This window comes from Notamacropus eugenii, chromosome 4, assembly GCF_028372415.1.
Source record: "Notamacropus eugenii isolate mMacEug1 chromosome 4, mMacEug1.pri_v2, whole genome shotgun sequence".
NCBI lineage: Eukaryota > Metazoa > Chordata > Mammalia > Diprotodontia > Macropodidae > Notamacropus > Notamacropus eugenii.
Genome location: NC_092875.1, coordinates 351,830,697 through 351,854,534, shown reverse-complemented (window position 1 = coordinate 351,854,534; position 23,838 = coordinate 351,830,697). Strand labels below are relative to the sequence as shown.

At 37.9% G+C, this 23,838-nt stretch overlaps 1 long non-coding RNA gene across 1 annotated transcript in view; it reads left to right on the top strand.

The window, feature by feature from the left end:
* LOC140501582 (uncharacterized) overlaps positions 1–23,838 on the top strand; it is a 110,007-nt gene that overhangs the window by 45,875 nt on the left and 40,294 nt on the right. The gene's annotated exons all lie outside the window — the stretch shown is intronic.

The following is a 23,838-nucleotide window of genomic DNA, read 5'->3' as shown; positions in this document are numbered from 1 at the left end:
TCCTCAAGTCAACTATCTCTTTCTATACCCTTTATACCTATGCGGTAGAACTTCATTCTTGCAGGTAACCAAGACTTTTTGTTTTGTTTTGTTTCCAAAAGAAGGGAATCTTTTCTGTTCTCCTGAATTCAGATCAAATAAGTACGTGCCTCATTTGTAATCCCAAGTTTTCTCTTCTATGAAATTAAAAAGAAAAAAAAAACCATAATAACTGACATTTATAGTGCTAGTATGCAGTAATGCAGAACAGATAGAAAGCTTACCATAAAGTCAAAAAAGATCCAGGACATTGGGTATATGACCTGATTCTGTCACTTATTAGCTTTTTATCCATGGACAAGTCAGTTAAACTCTCACTTCCCCAGGCAACTCTCCAAGACTAAAAGTTAAACAACAGCTTTTGACCTGTGTTTTTCACACCAGAAGTTCTCTAGGTTAGGGAAAACATAGCTGGGGTTGGCCTGTTGGGAGGTGGAGAGAGGGAAGGGATAAGGTTGGCAAAGTCCTTTGTGTACATTATGTCAGGAGATGTTAGATGCTTTGAAGGACTCAACTAGCTTGAAGATTCCATGATCCCAAGTGCCTGTTACTCCTAGTGTAAGGCTAGACCTGGTCCATGCAAAGTGCCAACTGGTTAAATGTGGTTGTCATTTCTGAGGGAGAGGGTTCATATTTTAATGGCAGGAATCTCTGATTCCTGGCATGGAGACCAAGGGAAATCAGAGAAAATTTCTACTGCCAATGCTGAAAAAAAAAAATCCTTCTCTCTCCAGATAGTGATTATAGCCTGGTCAGGGAGAGGGCTCACCCTCTGTTTCCTGTTTCCTTTTCATGCTAAGCTTGCCCTTGATTTGAGCTAATGTTTCCCAGATGTCCTCACTACCTTGTCCTGTGAACCCCTCTTGCTTTAGTCCCTACACCACTTTGTAGGCAAAGCGAAGCTTTTCATCTTGTGCCCTGTTCCCCTTCTGGTGTGTGGGAGAATGCCAAGATAACTGGTCCCTTTACCCCTCCACCCCTGCACTGGGTGTGGCTATATACCCCATTATATATAGATTTAAATCTAATGACTTAAACCCCAGGTCCCAAAAAGAACATTTTATGATACCCGAAGGGCCTCAAGACCCTGAAGAGTCATATATAACAAATGATGAAAACATTATAAAAACAATATAAAAGAGTCCAGTCCACTGAGCACATGGTGGAGGTTCACCAGGGGCCAGAAGGAAGAAAGGAGATGGCCATTTGGAGCAATAATTCTCAATGAGAAACATTCATGAAAGGAAATCTTCTGGGTATTTAGTCATGGAGGAGAAAAAAGCTGGAGGCTTGCCATAGATATAAGCACCTGTAAGCCAAATGTGCGAAGGAGAATCAGAGAATATCGGTCAACCCCGGCTCTTCAGCATGGAGAGTATAAATATGGGAATGGTGATAGACTCTCTTATGCAATCGAGAAACTGCAGCAATGGTCAAACCCCTGTCCCACACACAGACCACTGTACCTGGGACTTTTAGCCTTCTTTTCCATTTGTTTATTCTGCCAACAGTTGTAAAGGGCCTGTTGAACCCAGCTCTGTGCTAGGCAAAGAAGCTATTACAAAGCATGGAGATGTCTTCTCTCACGTAAAGTGGAAGGGGGAGGGGGGAGGAATTTTGTCTTAATATTTTATTGTTTCTGTACAAAGACTAACTAGCCTGTTAATTCCCCTTTCCTTGTTTTGGCAGAGGTAATGACTTGAGTGACTTGAAAAACCTATGTCCTCTTGTGGGCTGTAATAGGTACAGAGGCTTGGACTTGGGGTCAGAAAGACGTAGGCCCAAGTTCTATCTCTGATTAATTGACCAGCTGCATGAACGTGGGCAAGCCACTTAGCCTCTTAGTGTCCCAGGTAAATCTCTAAGAATATACTCTAGGCAAGATGCATTAGTGAAAGGAATTTCCATATTAGGAGCTGTCCATTCCCATTAGCACACCCAAATTTTGCTACGCTCCTTATTTGATCATCTTTATGATAGTTTCTGATTTCAGAATGATAGCATCAAAGATATAGATTTAGAACCAGAACGAACCTTAGAAGTCATATGGTACAAACTTGTCATTTTACAGATGAGGAAACTGAGGAACAAAGAGGTTAAGTGATTTGTCCAAAGTCAAACAGATACTAGTTAGAAGAACTAAAATTGGAGCCCTGGTCCTCTGACTCCAATCCTGATCAATTCATAATTACTAAACTTGAAATAGGGTGACTAGGTGGCACAAAGGAAAGCGTGCCTGGCCTGAAGTCAAAAGATTCATCTTCGTGAGTTCAAATATGACTTCAGACACTAACTAGCTGTGTGATCTTTCTTCATCTGTAACATGATCTGGAAAATGAAATGGCAAACCACTCCAGTAACTTTGTCAGGAAAACCCTTAATGGCTTCATGAAAAGTCAGACACGATGGAAACAAATGAAAAGCTTGAAATACCCAAATCAGTCTGTTTGGTCTAGTTTGAGGAACAGTTAAAGATGTAGTCTTAGCATATTATACCCAGTTATGCCCAGTAACAATGGATTTGCATGCTTTTGCTACAAACTCCTAAACCAAGTCAAGTAATACTCATGTTGTTCTGTTTTCTGGTTGAAACATATATACAGCACAGGACTAAATTCTTAGCACTGTGTTTTAGGAAGAACATCAACCAGCTGGACAATGTACAGAAGAAAATGACGAGGATGAAAAAAGGACTAGAAATCCTACCAGGTGAAGGTGGTGGAAAGAATGATGGATTAACATGTAGCCTGCTATAAGAGAAGACTCAGAGAAATCTAATAGTGGGTCCTTAAGGCTGAAATATGGAAAATGGGCCCTGTTCTGCTTGGCTGACGCTGCTCAAAGTAGGAACAGTAGGAAGAAATAACAGTGAATGTGATGGGTTGGGTGAAAACAAGGACATGTTTTATATTAGCTGTCCGAAAGTGAAATGAGCTACCTCCAAGAATATTTTACACCCTGCCTGTCCAGTATTCAAGCAGAGGTTGAATGATGAGGTCCTATGGATGTTGTAGAGGGGAATTCGTGGTCAGGTAGATACTAGACTTGGTGGTCTCTGAGCTTCCCTTCAAGTCTTAAATCCTGTGATTCTGTGAAATACCTATACCTGGGTGATAGAGAGATTTAATGTTCAGGAAAAGTTCTGACAATGATAGAGATATCTGCATAATTCACACCAATACTGTCCATTACTATGGAAGTGTGTAAATGTGACTATATATGTGTGTGAGATTGTACATGTTTATGTATGTGTGTGAGTAGGTATGTGTATGAACACAAAGGAGGGGTAAGGTGACGAGGTCATAGGGAACCAAGATAGAAGTCATAAAAGATGGCCTATGAGGGGAAAAAATATTTGTTTTTTTTGCTATTTGCTGGCACTTCATGGTGAAGATGAAATATCACATTAAAATGTGGACAAAGTAATTGTCACATCAACACCAGTTACTAACACCATCATAGAGCGAGGACATAACCCATTGTTAGGGCTCAGATTCCTACATAATCTGCCTCACGATCCTGCTCATTTCTTAGTCCTGTGCACCTCTGTCATCACTCAATTATCATCAAATAGTTCTTACTTCATGTTCCTGAGATATACGTAGTTTAGTCAACATTAAATAGATTCTATAAGTCATTTTATTTCTTTGTTGCTTTTTGGTAATATACTGGTATTTCAAAATTAACAGCCAACTTTTAAGCTTTAACTTTTGCAACACTATACATGCATGTTATATCCAGTCCATTAATTATCTCCATCATCCATCTGTCTCTGTACATGTGTGCCCACACACATATATGTGAACTGTATATGCATACATATACGTGTATGTATATATGTATGCGTACATATGTATATGGATGTCTGGATTCAGTATCATCTATTTATCTGCCTTTTGCTTCTAGTCTCATAGCCCATACTTCCTTAAAAGATAATTCTCCGTAGCACCACCATTATATAACAAGTGGGTGTAAATCTGTGTTAATTCCAAGAACTATAACCAATCAGATTAGAATGCCCAAGGGAGTGCTTAAAAATCAGAGTCCAAGGTGGCCTATGAAATACATGCAGATCTTTGGCTGATGTAGGGGGTAGATACGGCAGACGACTTATCAAAGAACCTCATGTGTTTGGTAACAGTTTGAGCAATAGACTTTAAAACATATTAGGTCAATTTAAAGGCAGCTACTTTTTAACGTGAGGAATTCCAAAATGATTTTCAACTGCGAGAGTATAATAAACTGTTTCTGTGAAGTGTGGGTGAAAAGTGAGCATAACTAAGTTTAGTATATATGTGCTTTGTGTGTGTGTCACTGCTGATAAACGACTCCCAGTGGGTCTATAAAGATCTCTTATTTTGGAAAGGGCAAGCTGCCCTCTTGAGGTTTGACATTAGCATAAACCTTTGACTGAATTACATCATTTTCCACCATTGATTTTATATTGCTCCCTATACAGTTTCTCAATTGTTAAGGAACAACAGCCATAGTACAGTAAATACCCAGACGTAGCAGCAGCTGCAGTGTAAATTTTCCTCTATGAGTAGTGAATCATCCTTGCAGGGCAGCTTTGAAAGCACATATAATATTAAATAATTGAAGATAAATTTCAGTTGATTTCTTTGTTGGAATTGTCGTGGTTTGGAAAATTAAATAAAAACAATAGCCCTAATATAATGAAAGAAACATATGTTCTGATATTACCCTCTGAAAGCAACCTTAATAGCCAGCCAATTCTCTGGCTCCTGATAATGCATTACTATCTACGTACAAGTGTAAAGGAAGATGGAACAATGTATGATACTGTTCATCAGAGAGAGTGAAATTCTGAATGACTTGTTCCTATTCATATTGTTATCTACAGACCAAATGCCCGTAACTCAAAATACGATCTCTTTCTCTCTCTCTCTCTCTCTCTCTCTCTCTCTCTCTCTCTCTCTCTCTCTCTCTCTCTCTCTGCCTCTGTCTGTCTCCCTGTCTCTATCTTTGGGTCTCTTCTCTCTGTTTTCTATCTTTCTTTGTGTCTGTCTCTATCTCTCTCTTCTCTCTCTGTTTTTTATCTCTCTCTCTGTGTCTGTCTCTGTCTTTGTGTCTCTTCTCTCTGTTTTCTATCTTTCTTCGTGTCTGTCTCTATCTCTCTCTTCTCTCTCTGTTTTCTATCTTTCTCTTTCTGTGTCTGTCTCTGTCTTTCTCTCTGTCTCTCTGTCTCTTTCATTGTCAATGGAAATAGACATACAATAGACAAGGAGATAGCATAATGATCCCACAACCGGCATTTTAAATTTCACATTCTTTTACAGTGTTAATTTGCTCCATACCTGACCCAAGATGAAACCATGAATTAGACAAAATTCTAGGTCTTTCTGCTCTTTTGTGCCCACTGTGCTCATGCTATCCTCAGGCAATACAGGACCCCAAACTGAACTCATTAGTCTCTGCCCTGTTCTTCCTTTCCCTCAGGGCTCAGGACCAGTTTCTCTTTTAAGTAGCAATTGATACTATAGGACTTATTAACTCCAACTAATCTATTCTCCTTAATGTTTGAAATTCCTTCCAGGTAGCATAAATTTCAAACACTGAGCAGCATGCTATACATTTTATTTTCACTCCCAGAAAATTACAACTGTGTGGGACTTTAGAAATCATTTCTAAATCTAGAAAACATTTAGAAAAAAGGTTTAAAAACTGTACCCATTCACCAAATTTATTGATGAAACTGAGTCCCAAAGAGCTAAAGTGACTGATTCTTAGCTTTCCTAATTCCCAGATCATTGGTGTTTTTATTGAGTCAAGCTATATCAAAACCCATCCCATAATTTCAGGCACACACAATCTTGTAGTGAATTTTTGTTGTGACTTGACCTGCTGTGTAGATCCTGATTAGCACCTCATCCTGGGCAGCTACAGAAACAGACATGGATACTGTTCTGCTTTTGTCATAGTTATTCAAATGGATTTATGTAAACTTCTTGTAAAGATTATATGCTTTTTGATAAAGCCTATCTCTTGTGCCTCGCACTTTTTCTTTGGTTCTGTTTTTGGTCACAGTGCAGGATTTCATTAGCGTGGAGAAGCCCTGAACCCCCAGTGTGGAATTTCATCTCTTAATGCAGCTTGTGTAATTTATAGTCTTTGAGAATTCCTTGGCACTGGAAAATTAAATGGCTATTCCAATGTCACAGTTATGTATCAAGGCAGGGCTTGAACTCAGGTCTTTCTGATTCCAAGGTCAGCTCTTCTTATCTCACTTGGACTCTACAACATGTGAATTGGAGGTCTCTATTTAGATAAGTAGATGGACCTCTGACTAAGGAAAGAAGAAAGGAAGGAAGGAGGGAAGGAAGAGAAAGACAAGAAAGCAGGAATATAGCCATTAAATACTAAGTTAACTGGGGATCTTGCAGTCAGCTGGTCCTCTCCCTCTCCTCCTCTCCAAAGGAAGGTAAATTCTGATTTTGAGAGGTAGGCATAAACTACACATACATAATATGCAGGTAAGGTGTGATGGGGCAAAGGAGAAATATAGACAAAGATTTCTCTTTTTAAAAATTTATGTAGTATTTCATTTTTTTCTCCAGTCACATGTAAAAACAGTTTTTAACATGTTTTAAAAATTTTGAGTTCCAAGTTCCCTCCCTCCTTTCCCTCTTCTTTCCCACCCCTGCCCTTAAGAAAGCAAGTAATTAGGTAAAGGCTATACTTGTGTAGTTACAGAAAATATTTCCATAGCAGTTATGTTGTGAAAGAAAAGATAGACAAAAAAAGTTAAATAAAGTTAAAAAAGTATGCCTTAATCTATAATCAAGCCACCATCAGTTCTTTGGGGATGGATAGCACTTTTCATCACAAATCCTTCAAAGTTGTCTTGGATCATTGTATTGCTGAGAATAGCTTGTCATTCACAGCTGATTTTACAATATGCTATTACTTTGTACACAGTACATTTCACTTCACATCAGCTCATGTAAGTCTTTCTAGGTTTTTATGAGAACATCTAGTTCATCATTTCTTACAGCACAACAGTATTCCATCTTATTCACATATCATAATTCGTTGAATCATTCCCCAATTGATAAGCACCTCCACAATTTCTGATTCTTTGCCACCAGAAAAGAGCTGCTATAAATATTTTTGTACATATAAGTCCTCTTCCTTTTGTTTTTTTATCTATTTTGGGATATAGACCTAGTAGTTTTATTGCTAGGTAAAAGAGTATGCATGGTTTTATAGCTCTTTGGGCATAGTTTTAAATTGCTCTACAGAATGTTTTAATCAGTTCACAACTCCACCAACAATGAATTTTTCCCACATACCTCCAACATTTAGATAAAGAGTTCTAAGGATATCTGAGGTAACAAAAATGATTGGTATTTATACTCAGGCAACAATCATGTAACAGACATTTGTTAAACATTTCCTTCATCATGAATCTTTCTATTCTATTTTGGTGGTATTATTAATATAGATAGAAAGTTATTAGTTGATTAAATTGCCATCTTTCCAGAAATTAGTTGTTATCATCCATCAGGAAAAATGGGAAATATGAAGATAAAAATTGATAACTTAGTCTTCATGCTTTTTTTTCAATTTCTCCATTTAACTCACATAATAAATGCATCTGTTTATATAGTATTAAATATTCCTTTGTATTCTGAGACAATTTAATTGGAATGTGTTATGAATTCATGACCAATTTAGCCTGTATCCTTTCTCCATCAGTGAATAATGTATATGATAGTTAAGAGGAAAGCTCAATTCCACAATTGGCTATAATACTATACTATAGGGAAAAATCATTATTGCTATTCCCTGCTGGTTTTCACTTTAGTTCTTGAAACTCTTAATGTCCCATGTAATTTTTATCTCCTTTTTATCATTAGAGATAGCATTGTAGGTCCAAAATTTAAGATGCAATTCATTGTCTAATTGTCTCCAAATTTTGGCTTTAATGTTTCTACATAGTATTTTAATGTGTCTGATACTTACATAATCTACAATCAGTGAAGCTGAGAGGGTGAAGATAAAAGTTCTCAGAAACTTTCCAGCCATAAAATCAGAGACATTCCTTAAGAAACCAGTCTTATAATTATAAATACCCTCATGGCTAAGCACGTACTAGGTGATTAATAAATGCTTGTGGATGTGTTCATTGTAAAACATTTACTAGATTCAGGATGGGTTGAATGACATTAATGATTCAATTTTGCCTTGAACAGAATTCTCCAAAAGAGTGACCAGCAGCCTGTGCTTGTCCTTGTTAAATTTAATATTTGTAAATCAATGTCTTGGATAAAAGGATAGATGGGACACTCATCAAATCAGCATGAAGAGATAACACCCTAGATGATAGCACCAAGATTCACAAAGATCTTGAAAGACTAGAGAATTGATCTGAATCATTAAATGAAATTCAATAGTAATAAAAGTCATACACAAGGTTTAACAATCAATATCATGAAGACGGGATGGGGAGCCAATGTTATACAGCAATTCGAAGGAAGTACATCTATATATTTTATCAACGAACGCTCTACTCTCAAATCACTTGTCTTATTAATGATGTCTGTTAATTAATTAGCATTAAGTACTTACTTTTTTCTAGGCACTGTGCTAAGTGTTAGGGATGCATAAAAGAAGCAACAAGAATGACAGTATTTGCCCTAAAGGAACTTCAGTTCCAGAGGGAGAAGTTAATACAAATAGGAAGAGATGAAAAGGGGAGGGAGGTGAAGGTGCAGAAGTCAAAAGCAGAGTCCCATGATGACAAGTCAGAAGAGTCAGAAGCGGAGCAGGGAACAGAGAGAGAAGTGAAGGTTGGCCCTTCATTATGAGTTTTTTCAAAACAGAGCTTTGGAGAGGGAGTCAACTAAGAGTAAAGGAGGCTGCAGGGGTGGAGGAGATGTTCCAGGTTGAGAAGATCATAGGGAGTATGAGGTAACTTCCAGGGAAGAAAGGCAACTGGGGCATAATGGTAAATTTGTCAGTTTCCAAGGTATGTTGTGTTTGTCCTTCATTCTTGAAGGGGACCATGACATCAGGAAATCATGACATGACTTGCAGTTGACTTGGATTTGACTGAGGGAAGGCTAAATGCAAAGTCATCAGTCTCATTTTCTCTCCCAGAACCATCCAGGTCCAGTGGCCTGATATTCATCAAGATGACTGGAGATGACCCAGGATGCAATGGGAAACCCTGGACCTTTCAGGCCACTGAAAATAAGTACCTTCTCAGGTACTCACTTCCTTCTCATGGCCATTCAGTGAATAGACCTCTTTAAGAAGTCAGCCAAGGGATAGTCCCTTTTACCAAAAAAGTGCTTCCTTAAAATGGATGTTCCAGAAGGAACTCACCTAAGGGAAAAGAGGGCTTATAGGAAGAAGGGTATTATAGGATAAGAAAGCCTCACAACCTAAGGGCACTTTCTGAATTAGAAGGCAGCTGAGCCAAGATGGCAAAGTCAGGAATGAATGATGGAGGGCCTGGGTCCTAACATGTTTCTAAACCCCAACCCTGGATTGCTCCTATTGACTACTTATGTTGCTTCTCTTCAAGTGGAGAAGAACAGACTTGAAAACAATCATTAAACTACCCATTGCATCCACTACAAATCTGGGCCTGTCTTACTATGAGACTCTTGGATTCAATTACTTGCTAATTAATTTTCCATCCCACTCATATGAGTCGTATGAAAAAAAAATTTCAAGCTCTTTTCAAACTTTCCATGGTATCCCTCCTCCTGCCCTCTTATCTGAGGACTGTACATGGGAAAAAAACATGAGACCATGAGGCTATTTGCCAACTATCTCCTTTTCTCCTCCTTCCTCATCTCATATACTTCTGATGTCATTCCCTATTACCTCATCCTTTACTCCATTCTCTGATGGCTGAAATGTGCTCCCTCATTATCTCTGCCTCTTGAAATCCCTAGCTTCCTTGAAGGCTTGGTTAAAATGCCACCTATGACATAAGGTCTTTCCTGGTCCAACCCTCCCACCTCCAACCTGCAGTTTCTTTTGCTTTCTTTTTTAATGTTTCCTCCAATCTACTTATTCCACAAGTATCTTTTATGTGCATATGCATGTATACATATGCATACACATATGTGTTCCTTCATATATGAGTGTATACCTGTGGGGAGTTTTATGTGCATATAAATGTAAAGAACTATAAATGAATATTAATAATAAGCTCCTAAAGAGATGTACTATTTTTGCTTTATTTACATGTGTATTCCCAACTCTTACCACAGTGCTTAAAACAGAAAACACTTAATGAATGGTTATTGATTGATTAATTAAGTGGGTGGATAGGATAGCAACCTCAGAATGAATCAGTAGTGTAATATGTCATCAAATACAGCTTTTGTGTTCTTTGGTTACATTTTTTTCCAACAATTAACAAAAGAGAATTTACTTAGTTATAGCACAGGAGAATGAGGACACTTCAAATTGATGAAGCAGGGTGAAATTTCCTTGTCTGGGGGACCCATTTTTTTCAAACAGGCAAGCAGCTGAGTGCCTGGAACCGTTTGTGCTTGTTTTGTACTTATGGGATGAGAAATTGATGGTCTGAGCCACTACTTCCCTGATTGAACCAAATCTTCAGGAATGATCTCATACATTCATTAAAATTTAATTTTTATTCACATTTTCAAAATATTTCATATAACAAATTTTCTCCCATTACCATTTCATTTCTGGTTCGTGTGTGTATGTGTGTACATACACATATATACATATATAGTAGAGAGCCATCTCATATAACTCATGCTCATGCATGCATATATGCATACATGCTTACACATATATGTGTATTGATTATATAGATATATTTAATGAAACAGGAAAGAATAAGACACAAATTAGAAAAACTGATAAATGGACTTTAAAAGTCTAAAAATATATATACAATGTGCCACACTAATGGAGATTCCACTTCTACAAAAGTTTCTCCATTTATCTCTTATTTCAGGTCATCCTTTTCTTTATAATTTTTCAAAATTCACTTTCGATTTTTTTTTTGTGATAATTGTTTTTATTCCCCATTTTCATTGTGATAGACATTGTGTCAGTTATTTTGGGGGAGCTTTGCTTATGTCAGTCTGCATCAGAACATATAACTATTTCCATGCCTTTTATATTCTTCATATTTATCATTTCTTATGACAAACGAATATTCCATTACATGTACATCACAGAATTTGTTCAAACATTCCCCAGTCAAGTTGGTTTCCAATCCTTCATTATGACACCAAAAAATGTTACTTTAAACATTCTGGTAAACATAAAATCCTTCTTCTACTTGACCTCATTGGTATATATGCCAAATAACAGATTCTCTGGGTCAAAGGGCATGGACATTTTAGTTAATTTATTTGCATAATTCCAAATTGCTTTCCAAAATGGTTGTACTTATTCAGAGCTCCACTGAGCATGTTCTAGTTTGCTTATCTTCCTGTAATCCCTCCAACACTGATTATTTCTATCTTTTCTTATCTTAGTCAGCATGATGGGTTTGAGGAGAAAAATGAAGAATGTCTTGATTTTAATTTCTTTCTTTTTTAGTGATTTGATGAATTATTTCATATAGTGGTAAATAAGTGTAATTCTTCTTTTGAGAAATGTTATACATGTATGTGTTTGTATAACAGATGCCATTTCCCAATAGATGTGGTCAAAGGATATCAACAGACATTTATATGCATACATACACACATATATACACACATATGTGTATGCCCATGAATGTGTGACACACACATATACATATATTCATGTACAAAAATGCATATATATGTACATATATTAGTTGTCTATATATTTTAGTTACTACACTATTATTTGAGTAATTCAATACAAAATGTCTCCCCCTTACCCCCTGGCCATTAAATTGTCTGCCTTCTTATCTTGTATTGGATAATTTGGTTTACTTATAAAATTTTCAGTTTCAAAAAATACAGAATCAAAATTAAATTTTTATTTTTTATAATTACCTCTTTTCCTTTTTTGGTTAGGAATATATCTACCTATATTTGTGAATGGTATATTATCTCTTTCTCTTCTAATATTTATGGTATTATCTTTAAAAGTAAGGTCACATATCTATTTTGAATTTATTTTAGAATATGGTACAAAAAGTAAATCTAGGTCTGATTTTTTGCCATTCTGCTTTCCTTTTTTTCTTTTGTTTTTTTTTTTTTAATACAAAAGAGTTCTCTCTTTCCTAAATAATTGAGATTTTCTCTTTTATAGACCACTTACTTATCACCTTCAATTGTTTCTAATTCTAGAATGGCCAGCATGGAGACAGGTAGACTTGAGTTCAAATTTGAGTTCATATACTAGGTATATGACCCTGGGCAAGTCAATTAACTTGTTTGCTTCAGTCTTTTCATCTATAAAATGGGCATGATAGTAGCACCTATCTTGGGACAGTAATTTTAGAGTGCTTAGAGCAGTTTTTGACAGATAGTAGTACTATATAAAGGTTAGCCATCAGCATCATCATCATTTTCATCTACTTCTCTATTTTTAACCCATCCTGATGGTTTAGGTTACTGCTGCTTTATCACATGGTTTGAGGTTTGAAAGTGCTATTCCTTCATGCTTATCTTTTTCCATTATTCCTCTTAATATTCTAGATCTTTTGTTTCTTCAAATAAATTATTATTCTATTGAGTTCTCTAAAGTGTCCCTTTGATAATTTAGTTGGCATAGAACTAAAACTCTGAATTACGTTTGGCAGTATAGTCATTTTTATCAAATGGGCATGGCCCAGGCCTGAGCACTGAATATTCCTCAAGTTATTTGGGGTTTTATTTTGTTCCTTTGTTTATTGCTATTGTCTGTATGCAACACTTTGCAATTGAAACAATAAAAGTATTTTGGGAACTTCGGTAGCTATATTCTTCTCCAAGATCTTATGCATTTTTGCTCTAATTTTATTGAGATTTCCTTTTCTATTACTGCCTCTAGAATTTTATGATTATGATACAATTCTATTGATTTTTGAGCACTTATTTTGTAGCTTGCAATTTTACTGAGGCTTTTTATCTCAGTGATTATCTTCACTAGTTCTCTAAGTAAAGTGTCGTATCATCACACCTAGAAATCACTTTATCTTCTCCTAGTCTATCTTTATATTGAAGTGGATAGAAACAGTGCCCTAAGAGTTAAAAATATATTAAGGATTGATTTTATGAAGCCCCTGGTTTGTTTTCTAACCTAAAGGTGCCCTAAAGTCTTCCCTTACCACAAAACTTGCCCTTATCCTGGAACATAAAATGCCTTGTCTCCACCCCTCATCCTGGGGGGACCATAAAGTTCTTGGACCCCATCCCTCATCCTTATCTCCCTTATCTTGTGTCTCATCTAGTGTCTTTATCTTCTAAGATTTCTTTATCTTACAAGACTTACCCTTGGATCTCCAGCCCCCATAAGGAAACCCTAAAATCATCCTGTATAAGTTTGACTCTTTTCCTATATCACTGCCTGTGTTTTAGCTCCTTGCTAAATCTCAGGTCTGCTGCTTTTGCATCAATAAAGCTCCCATTGGCTACATGGAAGGTCTAAGTGAATTCATTCACATTTTGAACCAGCTCTCCCACCTCTCTCTCTTCAACATCATGGTGCCAAAACCCGAGAGTCCAAATATTCATTGGACTCCAATGATCTTCTCCGAGCCACTGCAGTAAGAGGTAAGTGCCCTTTTCTTTGGTTTGTTGTTTTCCCCGGACCTTTCTGCTCCTACTGTCTCCCTAGCTGAGAGACTCCTGGCGTTCCCAGACACTGCCAGTGGCGTCAGTAGCTCCACTGACTTCTGGGCGGTCAGTTGGATTGTGGACCCTCGTATAAGGGGGACGACCTTGCTCTGGGTCTGCCACTTTTTTTTCTCCCGTCTTCCTGGTACACTGGGAGGGGAATTCTGAGAGGAGATCTTAAGGAAAAGCGTCTAGTGTTCCATCGTAACACAGCCTGACCTCAATATAATCTAGCAAAGTAATTTGTGAAGGGGGTTTCTAAACAAAACAAGCTTAGTAAGAAATTTAGTCTCCAAAACCTAAGGAAAAGCCACCTTGCTCTACTTGAGCAGACTTTTTACCCTGTGTTGTTTGCCCTGTACCTTGGTTTATGCTGTGTTGTACCTTCCCCTATCCCATGGGATGTTGGCGAAGTGGGTAGGTGGGCCTCTGCGCCTGGTTTCCTTTGGGGTCCCTGCACCTGGTTTCAGAGTCTCTGTGTTGTTTCCCTCCCCTGTGGGATGTTGGGGAGGTAGATTAGTAGGCCTCTGAGCCTGAAAAAACTGTCTAGATGTAAGCCTCCTCTCTCTCCCTATCCTTTTCTTCCTCTCCCTGAGAGATATGCATTTTCTAGTCTGATAAGTCTCACAGGTAAAAGAGACATGGACCTATAGATCTTCTTCAGCCAAGACTGGAAGGTATGTAAGCCTACTCTCTCTCCCTAACCCTTTCTCTCTCTGAAGTTGGGGTCATTCTTCAAGTACTTGGGAAGGCTTGGAGGTGCCTTCTGGGCTTGAACTCTCAGGTCCCACTACAGCAGACAGTTACAAGGCTGTCTCACACTTCTCCTGACACTCCTAGGCTCTAGGTACAGCAGTTGGAGGCCATGGATCTTCCATGGACCTTAGCATACCTTCCAAAGACCTATCTGGAAGGGTAAGTCCAATTCTCTCAAATCCCTTGTCACTAGGGAAGTGGGAAAACTGTGAGTGCTCCTTTCACTCTGTACCTTAAGACATCCTGTCCCCATGCCCATGCCTATAGGATTGCCCTTCTCTTCTGGCCTTCTGGCCACCAGATCCTTACAGCTGGATTCAGTAGGACTTCACTGAGACTTGCCCCTAGGTTAGCAAAAACCATGAATTTGTGAATAATAATGTTTCATTTTAAAGTGCTAAGAGTATTGGATCAGAGAAATTAAAATGTTACCACTAGTGATTATGAATTGAGATTTGATTTGCTCATTTAATTAAGTTACAATCACCTGATTGATAATTAATTGGTTCTGTTTCAAGTTTTAAATACATGCTTGTAGTATGAAAATCTTTCTGAATTTTCTTATATTGTGTAATTTGGTATTACCTATGTTGTTAGTAAAGCAATTTCTCTTATAATTTAGATGTTGTTAGATTTATGAGGATGTTAACTAAAACAAGGATTTTTGGAACCATCTAGTCAAAATTCTTATCAAATCTGTATAAAGTCTTCTGTATAGTAAAATTTCTACTGAGTAAATTTTTAAAGGACTGGTAAACTCTTATTGTGATAAGGCCAGTTTTATTGGGTATTTTCTTGTCTTAGGATAAAAGCTGAACTTCCTGCCCAAAGGAAACACCTTTTGGTACTTAGGAATTTGTGATTATTGATAATTTTGGTTTTATGACATTTTGGGGATTTGTGATACTTAAAAGACATTTTGCACCAACTTGATTTCCATAAATCCCAATTGTTAAGGTTTCTAGCTAATTTATTTAATGAAAGTTTAGTCATTATTCCTTTTAGCACTGGGATGAATTTTGGGTTTTTTTGGAAAGGGAAATACTTTTTACAAAGAAATGCTTTGCAAAATCTTTTTTGTGTGATTCTGAAGGTCTACTAAAATTCCATTTGCAAGCTTATTGGTTTTGATAACTTGATACTGTTAACAATCATATCCAAAACTACAGTGAGGTTTCTAAGTTTCACTCCTACTTTTGCTGTGTTCTTGGATCAGCCTTAAGTAAGTGCTTTCAGAGAAATGGTTATTGGTTAGTGCTTCAAGTATTCTAAGAAAGGGCATCAATTTCATGAATGCTGATCTGAAAGGTACAGTGTCCCACTCTAAATTTTTAAGTGGTGGACACAGAAGTGAAAAATTAGAATCTTAGCAGATTCTGGAGGTTTTTGTCATTGATCATTAAGGAGTTTTGAAATACCTCCTTACAACCCCAATCACTCCCTTCCCTTGAGTGAAGAGGGTATCTCATTATAACTACAACCTCTCATCCCAGATTAGATTAAGAAAAGAGAGTTTCATCATTTCCCCCTATGTGCAAATTCACCTTCCCCCAACTGGAAAAAGAAAGGAGAGGGAAGAGGCAGAAGCTACAGCCTGGAAGTATCCAGGTTCACCACATAGTCACAGCCCTGGGGAGAAGGTGAAGGGGGATGGATCAAGATAAAGAAGCTAGCCAGTCACTATCTGAACTTGGTAAGATAGCTCATTCTTCTGTCAATAATTTTTATATGATCTGGAAATGCAATTCATATCATCTGAAGTCAATTGTTTATGTTTACAGCTAAAACAATTTGGTTATCATTTAATGAAAATTGTAAGTTTGCTGGTTATAGTTTTAATGCTCAAGCTGGTACACTGTGTGTGTGTATGTGTGAAAAGGAGCAGTCCTCAGGGCTAGTCAAAAAGAACAGCCCCCAGCATCCTTAAGGAACTTGTTTGAGTCATGGAGTTCCTAAAGAAGGAACCTGTTTTGGTGAGAATTTGAAAATATATAGAAATGATCTTTAGTATTGACTTTTGTACCAGGACAAATTTAAAATTTGAGATGTGAGTCCTAGTAAATATTTGGTTACTGAAACTTGCCATCTGAAGTAAAAACTCTCAGAACTATAAAGAAGTATGTTCTGAGTTATCTGATGGATCATAAAAATTCATCAATAGTCAATAATCAATAATTCATCATCTGAGAGAAATTCCACAAGCTACTCAGAGAAAATGTAACTATTACAGGTGACGGTTTTCCTCTAGAACAGCTGAGGGGACAATCCTAACCTCTGCCTAGGATAGGATCCTCTTGACTCTGTTTCGCCATTGTGTTCCTTTGAAAAGGAATGTTTCCCACTTGACTGTTCCTGAGTCTGGCTGTGAGGTGAAACTGATACTACATGTTTGCAAAACTATGATGTTTTATCTAGTTATGTCCTTGCTTTTTCTATTTATGGCAAATATCTGTAATCAAAGCAAGTGATCAATCTGAATGGGTAGTTATTTTATACTCCAACTGGGTAAATTAGTACTATTACATAGCTACATGAAAGAGTAAATCCCTGGAAGAGAATATTCATTTGAATGACATGTAAATAATTAGACAAAGGGAAAAGAAACCTGTGAAACAAAGGTACAAACACAATGTTGAATGATTATCCCATAGACTTAGGCTGGCATACATCTGAGCTACTACATTAAAGTGTATGTTTAAGATCTGGGCTATTCCACCTAAGATTATATTTCTTTTTATATCTTAAACAATTTAGTAAATAGGTATTTGGCCTAGGAATCTGCTGTTACTAGATACATGTCTGTATGGAATAAGGTCCTTAAATGTTTTAAAATGATGTTAGAATAATCAGGTATTGGTATGACTGATTGAGGGACCTACCTGCTATTCTATTAATTACTGAAACTAGATCAGAAACATCTTCAGTTTGAGGAAAAGAATTTCAGTGCAATTTTCTTAGAGGGAGGTGACATGAAATATTTTCATATTAATGGAAAAGTCAACTTCATTCCAAGTTTGTTATATTGTGTGTTCCATGGTACAAACATGTTATATTATAAGCAACTTATTGATATGCATTATTATGGAATTAATTACTTATGAATCCTCCCAAATTTTTTATGATTAACTGGAGTTAAACTCAGACTCTTATAAGTAAGTTCATCTGTGTAACTATTGAACTCAAGGGTAGAAAGTTTCTACCTGCAAAGTGTTGTTACTTATATTTACATGTATAGAGTTAGATCCTCAATAGCATCTGATGCTCCAAATGGAATTAGAATCAGAGTGGACACTTTTGAGAAAATAGTAAGACCAGAAAATCCCATACATCAAAAGTGAATAATATCATGGGGCTCTGAGTTCTTTGTCTGTTTCTCCTCTTTTCTGACAACCCTTTTAATGTTCTTTCCATTTGAGGCCTGCATATTGAACTTGTTTGTCAGATTTGTGTTTCCTAGACTATACTGTCCACCTGCAGATAGGCATGCAACAAAGATACCTGTTCTACACTCTCCTTATCCCCTGCACTCTGCTTCAGCATCATTTTACTTTCCTCCCCACCCCCACTCAGGCAGGGACAGTTCCTTTATCCCTCTCCCAAAAACATTTGGGTGATTGGTGAGGCAGACAGAGAAGCCAGCAGGAGGCAGAATGTGAGATGTGGGATAAGATGCAGGGCCTAACTAGTCAGAAAAGACTATGCATTGAAGGTTCTTACCTTGGGGACTTGCCCGTGTGCTTTCTAGCTATGCTGTGTTCTGGGCCCCACGTTGAACCACTTCTGTTTCTAGTCCCCTGATTCCTGATTCCCACCCTGTGTCTAGGGTTAGACCTACTTTCTTTGGACTGGAAGTCTAATGCCTTAATTCAAATAGGGAACTCTGTGGGGTGGGACAGAGTACATGATTTCTGGGTGTGTCACCATCATGCCTAGGATACTAGCTTACTCCCCGCAGTTCTCCCTCTGTTTCCTGAAGACCCTGCATGAAATTTATCCTTGGAGAACTCAAAGGGTATTACAGGCAGCCTCTTGGATCTGAGACATCCACTCCAGCCTGATATCTCTCCCTATGTCCTCCTGGGGGTCATGGTTTCTCTCCTTTCCTTCCCTCATTCTTACTTCATTATTGGTCATTTTACTCACTCTTATACTTGGTCTGTGCTTGTTTAACTGTCTGGTTTGCTTCGTGTCTTCTTGCCCACAGCAACTTTTAAGATACCAGCCCCTTCCCTTGATGGCCCTGAGTGGTTTGCCTCTTCTACCCTGGACTCATTTGGCACAGCATTCTGCATCCCATATTGATCATCTTCCCTCAACCTATTCTGGCCCTTGAAATGGATTCTTTCCCTCTGTTAAGAAGGAAGCAGTTACTGAAGACAATGACCTTGACCCCTTTTCCTGAAAGAATTCTCCTACCTAGTAGTTGAGTGGGGAAATGATATGGATAGAAATAGTGCCTTGAAAGTTAAAAATAATAATAAGGATTATCATTGTGAAGTCCCTAGTTTATTTTTAAATAAATGAAGGCACCTGAAGGTGCCCTAAAGTCTCCTCTTACCACAAAATTTGTCCTTTTCCTGGACCATAAAAGTTCTTGTCCTCACCCCTCATCCTGGGGAGACCATAAAATTCCTTGTCACCACCCTTCATCTCCCTTATCTTGTGTCTCATCCTGTGTCTTCATCTTGCAAGACTTACCCTAGATCTCCAAACCCCATAAAGAAACCCTAAAAATCAACCTATAGAAGTTTGATTCTTTTCTTATATCACTGCCTTTGTTTAGCTCCTTGCTAAATCTCAGACCTGCTGCTTTTGCATCAATAAAGCTCCAATGGCTGCAGAGAAGGTCTAAGTGAATTCATTCACATTTTGAATCAGCTTTCCCATCTCTCTCTTCAACTATACCTCTAATTGTTTTCTCTTGTTTTATTATATTGATATTTCCATAGAAGAAGGCTCTGTCTTGATATATGTTCCCCCACAAACCTAGACTGGCCAATATTCAGATACGTTTGCACAAGATTTTTCTAAGTCCCTTCTAACTGTAAAATCTTATGTTTTTTTCTGATTATATATTCTAAAATGTTATTGATAAAATTATGTCTCTTGATCAAAGTTAACTTTGTATAATCTGGAGCTATTGTAGCATTTCTGTTTACTATAAAATGAAGGAGTTACAGCAAATTACCTCTATAGTCCCTCCTAGTAGTGAAAACAGGTGGCCTTACTCTCTGAAAGCTGAGTTACAGTAACATCTAACAACACCAGTAGGTTAAAGGTATTGTATTATATATCTATATATCTATATATATAATTTATATGTATATGCATATATGCATACATCCATATATGCATGCACATATATATGTATATATACATATGCAAAGTTTATGTATGTGTGTATATGGACATATAATTTTTCTTTTCTTATTCAGTTTATGATAGGGTACAGACTCTGGGAACCTCCTTGAACCCTCCTTGAATCTTCCCACTTAATCTGACCTTTCATACTGAAATTTCTTAACCTTAACCTAGCCCATCCTTGATTATTTCTCACCCAGGCCCTCCATTGTCTGATACCTCCCAATTCCCTCATTTGTTTCCCATCCTTCATTATATAACTAGTTACCCCAGTCTCATCAAGATCCTCCTTAGAGTGACCAACCCAGTGTGCAGAGCACAGACCAGCGTGGAGTACAGACGAGCACAGAGAAGCAGGGACAGGACCCAGAACTGGTGCTTCAGGGCACCTCTGGCAGCAGTTCCCAGATTGCTCAACCCACAAATGCCACAGTCAGCTTCAAAGGTCAGTAAGAGGGCTCCTTCACCCAGGAGAGCGGAGCATGGTCTGGACCTCAGGCAGCAGCCACTACAGTGGCAGCTGCCATTTTTGGAGTCCTCTGCTTTGAGCCCCTGAGGGAATTGAGCAGCTGATCTGAATCTCAGCCCTGAGTGGCAGCCTTGGAAGACTTCTGCCTAAAGCCCCTGGGGGAACTGAGCCACTGATCTGATTCTCAGCCCTGAGCTCTGCCCAGGGGTGAGGAGGAGCACTGGTGGTGGAGCTGGAGATGGTTGTAGTGAATAAATTCCAATTGAAGATCCTGGGCAGAAAAGCTTTTGGTTGCTCCCAGACCAGTGTGCAGATCAGGAAAGGAGTAAACTCTTCTCTCTTGATTGATTCACCTTGGAGATACTGGAAATTTAGAGGTCCCCAGAATATACCTTCCTCTTGAAAGAGGACTCAAAAGTCAAGTAACTGGCTGGGAAAATGTTCAGAAAAGGAAGAAAAAATAGGACTATAGATAGTTACTTTCTTGGTGAAAAGGTATTTTCTTCCATTCTTTCAGATGAGGAAGAACAAAGCATAACATCAGAGGAAGTCAAGGCTTCTGAGTACAAAAGCTCCAAAATAAATATGCAATAGTCTCAGACCATGGAAGAGCTCAAAAAGAGTTTTGAAAATCAAGTAAGACAGGTGGAGAAAAAATTGGGAAGAGAAATGAGAGTGATGCAAGAAAATCATGAAAAGAGAGTCAACAGTTTGCTAAAGGAGACCCAAAAAGACGTTGAAGAAAATAACACCTTAAAAAATAGGCTAACTCAATTGGCAAAAGAGGTCCAAAAAGCCAATGAGCAGAATAGTGCTTTAAAAAGCAGAATTAGCCAAATGAAAAAGGAGATTCAAAAGCTCACTGAAGAAAATAGTTCTTTAAAAATTATAATGGAGCAGGCAGAAGCTAATGACTTTATGAGAAGTCAAGAAATTACAAAACAAAACCAAAAAAATGAAAAAAAAAATAGAAGACAATGTGAAATATCTCACTGGATAAACAACTGACTTGGAATATGAATCCAGGAGAGACAATTTAAAAATTATGGGACTACCTGAAAACCATGATCAAAAAAAAAAAAAAAAACTCTAGACATGATCTTTCATGAAATTATCAAGGAAAGCTGCCCTGATATTCTAGAACCAGAAGGGAAGATAAACATTGAAAGAATCCACTGATCACCTCCTGAAAGAGATCCAAAAAGAGAAACTCCTAGGAATATTGTAGCCAAATGCCAGAGTTCCTAGGTCAAGGAGAAAATATTGCAAGTGGCTAGAAAGAAACAATTCAAGTATTGTGGAAATACAATCAGGATAACACAGGATCTGGCAGCTTCTACATTAAGTGATTGCAGGGCTTGGAATATGATACTCCAGAAGTCAAAGGAACTAGGATTAAAACCAAGAATCACCTACCCAGCAAAACTGAGTATAATACTTCAGGAGAAAAAATAGTGATTCAGTGAAATCGAGGACTTCCAAGCATTCTTGATGAAAAGACCAGAGCTGAAAAAAAAAATTTTGACTTTCAAACACAAGAATGAAGAGATGCATGAAAAGGTAAATAGGAAAAACAAATCATAAAGGACTTTATAAAGTTGAATTGTTTACATTCCTACATGGAAAGATAATATTTGTAACTCTTGAGACTTTTCTCAGTATTTGCGTAGTTGGAGGGATTACACACACACACACACACACACACACACACACACACACACACATACACATAGACAGAGAGCACAAGATGAGTTGAATAAGAAGGGATGATACCTAAAAAACACAAAGGCATAATTGAGGGATGAGAGAGGAATATATTGGGAGGAGAAAGGGAGAAATGGGATGGGATAACTTATCACTCATCAAGGAGGCAAGAGAAAGCTTTTTCAGTGGAGGAGAAAAGGGAGGAGGAGAGAGGGAAAAAGGGAAGCTTACTCTCTTCACATTTGACTTAAGGAGGGAATGACATGCTCACTCAGTTTAGTATGAAAATATATCTTGCACTACAGAAGGGGACAAGTAGGATGAGGGGGATGATAGAAGGGAGGGCAAATGGGAGAAGAGAGTAATCAGAAGTAAACACTTAGGGAGAGACAAGGTCAAAAGAGAGAATAGAATAAATGGGGGGCAGGATAGGATGAAGGGAAATATAGTTAATTTTACACAACATGACTATTATGGAAGTCTTTTGAAAAACTACATATATACAGCCTATATTGAATTGCTTCCCTTCTCAGTGGGGATGGGTGGGGAGGGAGGAAGGAAGAGAAGTTGGAATTCAAAGTATTAGGAATGAATGTTGAGAATTGTTTTTAAATGCAACTGGGAAATAAGAAATACAGGTAATGGGGTATAGAAATCTATCTTGCCCTACAAGAAAAGAGAGAAGAAGGGGATAAGGGAAGGGAGGGGTGTGATAGAAGGGAGGGCATATTGAGGGAAGGAGTAACCAGAATGCAAGGGTTATGGGGTGGGGTGAGGGGAGAGAAGGGGATAAAATTTGGAAATCAAATTTTGTGGAAATGAATGCTGAAAACTGAAAACAAATAAATAAACATTAAAAAAGATCCTCCTTAGACCCTCCTCCAAGACGACTAAACCACCCTTTGATTCCTCTCATAATCTATTCTGTATAAATTCTGTTTATAAATTCCATCTTCTCTCCATTAAATCACACAGATTCAATCCAGTTCTGATTATGTCTACCTGAGATTCTGTTAAGGTGCGGTTGTGCTGGGAATCTCAAAATACCAACATGCCAGGTCCTGCTCAAATGAATATGACTCAAGTCTTCTTAAAGCCAAAGTAAAACAAAGTTTATTAAAGATTAACCATATTGGGTTGACTTTTAGGGGGCGTAAGCATTTGTAACACTTGTATTCACAAGCCAGCCAGATAGAATCTCAGTTAGAGTGTGAACTGGACTGAATCTGAGCGCCTTCTTGGAGGCGAGATGGAACTTAATTACAAAAAGAGACTGAGGGAAACATCCAGGTGTAAACAGGTAGTCTGGGGTCCCAGGGATGGTCTTGATAGGTCAAACCCAGGGAAGATTCTGATGGGAGTGGCTGGTAATAGGATCAAAGGGAGGGATATCAAAAGAATGCTAAATAGAAGATAGAGAGTATCTAGCCTGGGAGAAATGGAAGGGGAATCCAAGGAGCTCCCTGCCCCTCCTCAAGGCTAAACTTTCCAGGGTCCTTCAGGCAAACGTGACAAAAGTCCTCCCAATCCAAGGGGAAAAGGTCTTGGCTTGGGCTTGTACCCCATTAATTCCATGTGCTCTGTTTGTCAATACAAGTGTCACAAATAGTTAGGCTTTTTAAAAGTCAACCCAATATAGGAAATCTTTAATAAACTTTGTTTTACTTTGGCTAAAAGAAGGCTTGAGTCAAATTCATTCAGTAGGACCTGGTGTGTTGATATTTTTGGGGTCCCAGGTACCCCAAACCT